Raw genomic sequence first — 8976 nt, forward strand, 5'->3', positions numbered from 1 at the left:
CACCACATAATTTGTCTGTTATTATTTGTCAAGAATAATGATAGACATTTCAAATTTTTTTTCCAAATAATTTGGCGCTTAATAATTCTATACGAGATTTAAGTGAATTAATTGTATTTTCTTATCAATCAATCGATGATTTCATAACATCTGAGATAAGTTTTTATGATAAAAAATTTATGGTGTATAATACTACTCATTTGTAAAATATAATTTTAACATAGGGTTCTGATACAGAGGGCAAGGAGAGCGACATCCCACCTATTAAATTCTCAAGAAGGAATCAATTATGTTGAAATATCATTTGAAGCGTCACATCAACAAAGAGAGTTCTAAAAAACTTCTCAAATGAGATTTTTCAAATAAGATATTCTTTTCTCTCTTTAATATTAAAGAGAGAGAAACACTTTTTCATTTGAAAAAATTATTTTTTGAGAGTTTTTTAGAGTCTTTAATTTAGTATTAAATTATTTTTTTATCTCATTATTCTTGAAAAGAGAGAAGTGTTATAATTGCTATTATTTTGGTGGAGGAAAAAGTTTGATTAAATTATTATAAATTTATTTTTATTTGAAGAGTTTTTTGGGAGAAAACTTATTTTTTTCACTCTTTTATTTATCACATAAACAAGTGTTTAAAGAGTAAAATTCAAAGAGTCTTTTGATGATACTCTAACATGTAAGCCATCACTCTCCAATTAAATCAACTCCTTAAACATAATCATTATACTACTTGATTCAAGTGGTAAGATTCTTTTAAAACTATGGGCTATCACCTCAAATTTTTTTTTTAAAGATGATATCAAAAAAGACCTTATTTTCTTTGAATTTATAAAAATATCTCATATGAGTTTTGACATAGAGCGGAAGCGATACTAGTTGTTGTTCTAGCATACGTTCTTGATACTTAAGAAACAATAACTCTCAACAAGAGAAAACATTGAATTAATGATAAAGATAAACCCAAAGGGAATAATATGAAGTATTATTAATAAAAAATTTATATTTTACGATAAACAATGAATAACAAGCCTAAATATACTAATAGATTGTTTAATTCTAATCCTTCTCATAAGAGAAATAATCTAAAATATTAATTAGACTAAAATTATAAATATGACTCAAATAGGCTTATTAAAATAAGATAAATCCTAATAAAGTACTAAATAATAAATTAATTGTAAATTTAGAATTCCTAATTTATTCTATCATGTTTGCTTCCTATATTAATCTCCTTCTCTTTGTAAAAAGCTTGTCCTTGAGTTTTGCTAAAAATAAAGGACAATTTGGAGAATGAAACTTGTAGTGAAGGAGTAAATAATCTTGTAATTTGAACACATAGTGCTTTGCATCAACTTTTATTGAAACTCAAAATGCTCCACATTTCATATTTTTTTCTTAATCTTGTTAGTCGCCCTATAAAAGGTTAAAGTCTTGTACAAACGAATAACTTCCAAGTCTCTCAAGTCTTTTGCCAAATCTCGCTCAATGTTCTGGCCATTTAACTTTATCTTGGTAACCATATCTTCTTCAAAAATAACTTTCTTGTCTCTGCTATGAATGATCTCTGCATGATCTTTTTTAAGCATATGCTTTTGTCATCAACTTGATTTGATGAACTCATATCAATCATATTACCCATTATAATGATCGATGCCTCTTTAACTTGAGTTTCTTGAACTTAATTGTACCACTCAACTTAGTGCTCAAATTAGGATAAGAAATTACCTCATCTTGTGTAATTTTAGGCTCGCGTTCAATTATTTTATGATTCTCATAAGCATATCTTTGTCTAAGTTAACATTCTAATAATGATTGTTAGAGTGCAATTTATGCACTAGTTTTGCATTGTTTACTTCCCTTAATATCGATGTTTTGCACTTAATAATAGTGATTTACTTGTGTTTTACTTTTGTAGGTGCAATTCTATTGATTGGTGATAAAATTGAGCTATAAGATGATGTTTAAGGATGATTGTTCTCTTGGAGAAATTTAGAGAGTCAGAAGAACTTTGTTGATAAGGCGTGGGCGCGTGCTGTCAACTGCAAACCTGCAGTTTTTAGTTTAACGTATTTTGTATTTTTGGTTATTTTTGTAATTACGAATTTAATATTTCAGATATTAGTATTTTATTTTAAATAGAATTCTAGAGGAGAAGAGAGAGAGAGTATTTAAGGGAGGAATCAATTGTGAAAAAGGGGGATTTGGATTGGAGGAAAAGAAAGAAACCCTAGATCTAATTTTTCTCTTCTCTTTATGAAGAACTAAACTTATTTTTCTGGTTGAAGGATAATGAAGCTTTGATTCATCACTACTGTGAGATCTTTCTTATGTTTTAATTGTTTTATTACTTTTTGGGTATTTGTTTATTCTCTGAATTAGTTTCATGATTATGTTTGTTAATTAGGTAATTGGCCACTATTTAATTATCAACTTAATCTATTGTCAATTAAAGGATTCATCGTATGAAGAATTTAATGTTTGTGACAAATAACATAGCAGAGAGTTGTGTTGTGAGAATAAACAATCTAATTTAAATGAATCATTATATGTGTTGATTAGGATTTGGGTCTCTTTGGTTTTTCAGGCTGTCAATTGATTAAATCCTATGATCGTATCTAGGGTTGTCTATTGATTAGGGAAATAACCAACGGTCGTACCTTGGTTATCGACTAGTTAAGGAGAGATTGGCTATTAGAGGGTCTCAGTAGCTATAACCGGTCTATTCATAAGTAATAATAGTAATCTATATTTGAATCAATGATCAGTAGTCGAATCAAGCTGAGTTAATTCCTTCAACCAGAGCTTTCTCCAATTTGAATTACAACTTTAATTTGCATTCTTGTTATTTTAATTTGATTTTTATTATTGTCAACAATTCCCCCATTTTACGTTTTACGTTTCAAAAGGATTTAAATAATTACCGATCTCTGTGGACACGACCCTGCTCAATCACTATACACAATTTATTTAGAGTAGGAATTTATTTTTGTTGGCTTCGACACCCATCAATGATTCTTCAGATTCTTCCGTTAAACTCTCCAATGCCTCAATCAAATGTTGCACCAATCGCAATGCCTTCATTGAAACTTACAATGCCTTTGATGATCCTTCAAGATTCTTTATTGTATGAGCTTCAAAACTTTCCCTAGAAACCATTTTTTTTTAATTGTCTCTTCTTTTTTGGTTTTTTATAATAACAGAAAATTATAGGAAAATATTATGATTAAAAGAAAACATAAGGTCAAAATTGCAAATAAGTAAAAGATGGTGTTGTCGGCGATGTTAATCAAAAAGAGGACGAGGAAGGGTGGATCTCGAATAGTTGAGATCAATCAATATGATAGTGGTGGTGGTTTGACTTGGATCGTAATTGTTTGATTGGAAAATTAAAGTAAGGTGGCAGTTAGAGGTTTGGTTTAGGTTTTCGGTGAACGGAGTAGCAACTAGAAGTTGGTCTGGTTTGGAAAGAGAGAGTTGATAATGAGGAATAATTTGGTAGTGGCAAAGGTCGATGAATTACAGCGGAGGGCAGCAAATCGAGTGACGGTGTTAGTGGTAGTTTAGTAGCTGGTTGGGTGGCATTAGGTTGGTTACACCGTCGAATCGGTGGTATTGATGGCTAGGGTATGGTTGGCAGTGTGTGAGTGTTCGGATGGTGGTGGAGATTGATGGAAAAGAAGAAGAACAATAGCATCAATGGCTGTGAAGGTGGTTTTTTTTTTCCTATTTTGATGGAATTAATGGATGATGGAGGAAGGATTTGTGTGTGAAGGGTGGTTGGTGGATAGGAAAGCTCTAGTCGGCATAGAGAGGTTGCAATACTACTTGACACAATGTGAAAGCGATACTCAATGTCACTCTACCATACGTTCTTGAAACTAAAAAAATAATGGTTCTCAAAGATAGAAAACGTTGGATTAACGATAAATATAAATTTAAAGGGAATGATTTGAAATATTATTAATGAAAAGCTTCTATATTAAAATTCTAATTGAATTAAAATTACAAATACAACTTAAATAAGCTTACTAAAATAAGATAAATTTTAATAAAATACTAATTACTAAATTAACTCTAAATCTAAAATTCATAATTTATTTTATCCTATATGCTTCCTACATTAAGTTTTAAAACAAAGAAAAATAGCTCAATTGACTTTGAAAATCCTTAATTCCTTGGTTCAAAAGTCTAATTCTTTATAATTTAATTAGTTACCTTTATTTGTAAAAGTATCCTAATAAGTAACAACGTAGTTTTTATTTGAAGAGAAAAGACAAAAAAGTAATCATTAAAAAAGAAAGAATGCTTTTTTTTTTTTATTAGTGCTTTCGTCTTCCAAAACAAACAACAAATATAAATAAACAATATATTATGGCTGTCAATTCGCACCATCATATCTTATTTATGTCATGTTAAATTTAAAGCAATGTGGATATAACTTATTTATTAATTATGTTAGAAAATCAAAATACAGATACAACTGTGTATTAAACGTTTCTAAACATGCTGGCACATTTAGCAAAATAAATATTAAAAAATAAAAATTAATTCAAAATATGACAAATATGTCAATATTTTCTTAAATAAGTTATAAATGGATTGACAATATGGCATGAATATGATATGAAAATTTAATTTAAGGATTATTACATATTCTTTGTTCATTTCAATACCATTTTTACATAGTAATTGATATTCATATCATAAACGTTATTTAGAAGGTCTAACACAGATAAAATAGTATTTTAACAAATGAAAAGTGAGAGATTTTAACAAAACTTCAAAACTCATCTTAGTTTGTATTGTCTTTGTTGATGCATTTGATATGTTTAGTCTTTGATAAAATTTATGATAGTGGATATTGTAATTCTTACCAAGAGAATTTCAGAAGAAATATATTGACACAATATTTGATAAACTTTGAATTCTCTGAATTTTCAGCAAACAACAAGAACTATAATGTTAATAATCAAATAAACACGTATCTGTCATTAAAAATACTTTTGTGTTGGATCCAATTGTGAAAACACAAAAAAAGAAGAAACTAGAGGTATGCCTAGGGATGGCAATGGGCACCGCCCGCAGCGGGTTTGTCATTACCAAACCCAAACCTGCACAAAATTTAAATTACCAAACCCACCCGCAACTCGCAGTGGGTTTTAATTTTTTTACAAAAATCCACCCGCAGCGGGTTTTAACAATTACCAAACCCGCAATGGTATCCGGCGGATTTTTTGTGGATTTCTGTATTTAAAATCACAAATATTTAGTATATAAATTTATAATAATAACTTCAAATTTTATATAACATACTCAATTTTATATTTAAATAATGTAAATGAAAAATTAAAATTTCCACATCAATTCAACACAAATTCTTAAATTTAAGTATAAATTACACAAATCCATTTAAAAAACACAAACTAGTATCTAAAAATAATAATTACATTTTATATTATCATTTAAAACAAGCTCCAAGAGAAGATATTCATTTCATTCACCACCATAAGCACCCATCCAACACAATGCCTATAATAATAATTAAGATTAATATTTTCAAATACTAATTCGAAAGAAAATGCCTTTAGTTTTCTTTAGATTATGACTTTAGAATATGATATAGGCCACATACACACATACACACATACACAACTTTAAGCCTTCGGCTATTTGGTAATTTAATTAATAACATTATTTTCTTTATATATTTTTAGATTAAAATTAAATTAAAAATATTTGAAAAAAATATTACGGGTTTGGTGGATATCCATGCGGGTATCCACCGGATATAAGGTTAATACCAAACCCACTCACATTCATGTGCGGGTTTTAATTTATAATACTAAACTCGCCCGCAACGGGTAAAATTATCCGTAACGAACGGATTTTAGCAGGTGAATTTGGGCGAATTTATGGATTTGCGGGTACAATTGCCATCCCTAGGTATGCCCAACTGCTGCACAGCGCATAGAAACCGTATCTTTCATTTAACACCTAGTACTTCACTAAATTAATAATGGAACTTTTGCTTGTTGGGTCCTGTACAGGTACCTAACTGTAAATTTCATAAAAATTCAAGAAAAGCGGCTATAAATTTCGTTACAAACGACAAAAACGGTAATATAAAAATATCAAAGGAATAAAAGGTTCTATTGTTACGAATCCTTATTTAATTTCCAAATATTGATAATATTCAATACTAAATGTCGTTTAATGAAAATGGCTATTTAATTTGTCCAAATAATCTTGGGTGGCTTGATTTAAATATATTTTTCTATATATAATATGAACAATTATAGAAAGAAATTAAAGAAACTTTCCACCCAAATGACATGCAGTTTTGTTTTGTGGGTCAGGTGGTCAACAGTCAAGAGTTATATCAACTAATTAATTAATTAAAAACTCTACAATTTTTTTTTTAATTTCAAAGTTATTATGGGCGTGAGAAATGGACAAAAGGCTACGGATTATTATGGCGTTCGCAACTTGCAATATTTCTTTTGTGTGGAAACTATGAAATTGAAAATTGAATCATAAAAAATGCTAAAGTTCAAATTATGCGCTGAATGCATCATTTTCAGAACAAGATTTCAAAGACAGTTATGATAACGCTGTTTTAACAAATTCAAGTTTACAGAGTGGTTAAAAGTGTAATCTCAAGTATTAGTAGGACATTGTGTAAATTTAAAGGCTTTAAATTAAAGGGTAAATATTCTTTTAGTTCCTATATTTTGACTTGAGTGTTCGTTTAGTTTTTATATTTTAAAAAAATACATTAAATTTTATTTACTAAAATACATTGAAACACCCAAGCTCTTACATCATATCCTTATGTTTTCTACAATATCTTGTAATAATATTATTGGGGATATTAATAAAAATAATAATTTATCAAATTAACTTAAAAGTATCATAATAATTTACACAAACCTTTACATTATTAGTTTACTTTTAGGATTAATTTGCTTAATTAATTTTTTATAAAATAATTATACTTAAGATTGTTGTAAATATATTTAACATTTCTTTAAGTTAGTTGATATTAATTTATTTATAAATAATTATTCCTAAGATTGTTGCACAAGTACAAAAAATAATAGGTCTTTCACATTAATATTTATTTTTTAATTTTCTAATAAATAATTATTAGTTAATTTGCTAATTAACCTTTATAAATTAATTAATTAATGTCAAGAATATTGTTGGAAGGATATTATTGTAAAATGAAGAAAAAGTAAGGGTAAGAATGTAATATATTTAACAGTATAGTGTTTTATCTAAAATCAGAACTAAACATGCACTTAAGTTTAGGGATGGCAATTTGGGTCATTATTCGTTTATTCGATTCAATTCGAAGCGAATTAAATGGGTTTGAGTTTAAAAAATTGATTTGTTTAATAAATGGGTGAATTCGATTCGATATTTAGGTTTGAAGACATTGATTTGTTTATTTGTTTAGAATTCATTTAATAAATGGGTTATAAACAAACCGAATACAATCTATTCGTTTAAAATTCATTTATTATTTGTTTAATTAAATTACTTATTATTCTTAAATATTTATGAAAAATTTTAAAATTTGAAGGCTAATCTAGTAATTATAAATAATAATAAGACAATATATAAATGAGATGAAAAATTTTATGGTTTGGATTATTTAGTTTAATTTTTGTATACGAATTCATATTCAATTCGATTTGTTATGAATTCGTTTATTATTAGTATGAACAAATAATAAACGAATTTGGATTTGATTCTATTTTTTTATTAATTCTATTAAATTAATTAAACGAATCGAATCGAATATTCATTTAATAAATGAATTGAATTCAAATCCTGAGATTTCAATTCGTTTAATAAATGAATCGAATCCGAATCCACAAAATTTTGACTCAATTTGTTTAAAATTCGATTCGATTATTCGTTTCACCACCCCTACTTAAGTCAAAATGTAAGAAATAAATGAATATTTACTTTAAATTAAGTTATTTGTTTTATTTATGTCTTTATGCTTATTTGTCTTTGGCCAAGTGTGACAGGCAGGCGGCTAGCTAGAGCGAACATGCTAAAGCAGCTAAGCTAAGCATATCAAATAGGAGAAAGAGTGAAACGTCTAATGCAAGTCGTAAATGTATGTGTAAGAGTAAAAATTAAAATTCAAGGAGAGCATTTTGCAATAAAATTAAAAAAAAAAATTGGTAGCTTGAAGATATTTGACATGAAATTTTCGAAATTTCAAGCGAGGAAGTGTCTAGCCACGTCTTTATGTGGCTCTGCCCCGGTTTATAGAAAAATAAGGTATGACCTTTAGACATGCGATTAATTAAAAGATTTCTTATTTAATTATTTTATAAGTTGTTTTTAAAAATTATTGCTGAAGAAAAATATGATATAATAAGTAGTTAAACTTTTACCAACAATTTTCTTTTTTGGCAAAACATTATGAATTTAGTTAATTACTTTTAACATTTCAACCACCATTTGAGGCGCAGATTAAAATCAATTTACATGTTATTGTAATTACTGGTTGATCTAGAGAAGAAGGAAGATATTTTTGAAAAGTGTGTTTTTATGATCTAATAAATAATTAAACTCATTTAAATGTTTCTAATTTTATCTATTTTCTCGATAAAGGCGATTACCTACATGAATTATCATGATATTTTTTAAAAGTGGGGGCTTTACATAACCTAGTCTTAGTAGAATGAAATTCTATCAAGGAATATATAATTAAAAAATAATTAGTTGAAAATTTAGAAATGGCCAATGGGCTGGAAAGGTCCATGCATGTTCATGTCCGTGCCGTGCTTACTGTGTGTTTCGTGTCGTGCCTAATTTTTTTTGCTTAGGCCTGGTCCGGCATGTGCCTGGTCCGGCACATGTGCTGTGCCGTGCCTAAGAAAAAAAACCCAATAATTTTTTTTTTAAAAATTTTAAGAGCGCATGCCAAATTGTTGGTATACTTTTTTCAAGT

Source organism: Citrus clementina, unplaced genomic scaffold (genome assembly GCF_000493195.1).
Source record: "Citrus clementina cultivar Clemenules unplaced genomic scaffold, Citrus_clementina_v1.0 scaffold_6, whole genome shotgun sequence".
In the NCBI taxonomy this organism is placed as follows: domain Eukaryota; kingdom Viridiplantae; phylum Streptophyta; class Magnoliopsida; order Sapindales; family Rutaceae; genus Citrus; species Citrus x clementina.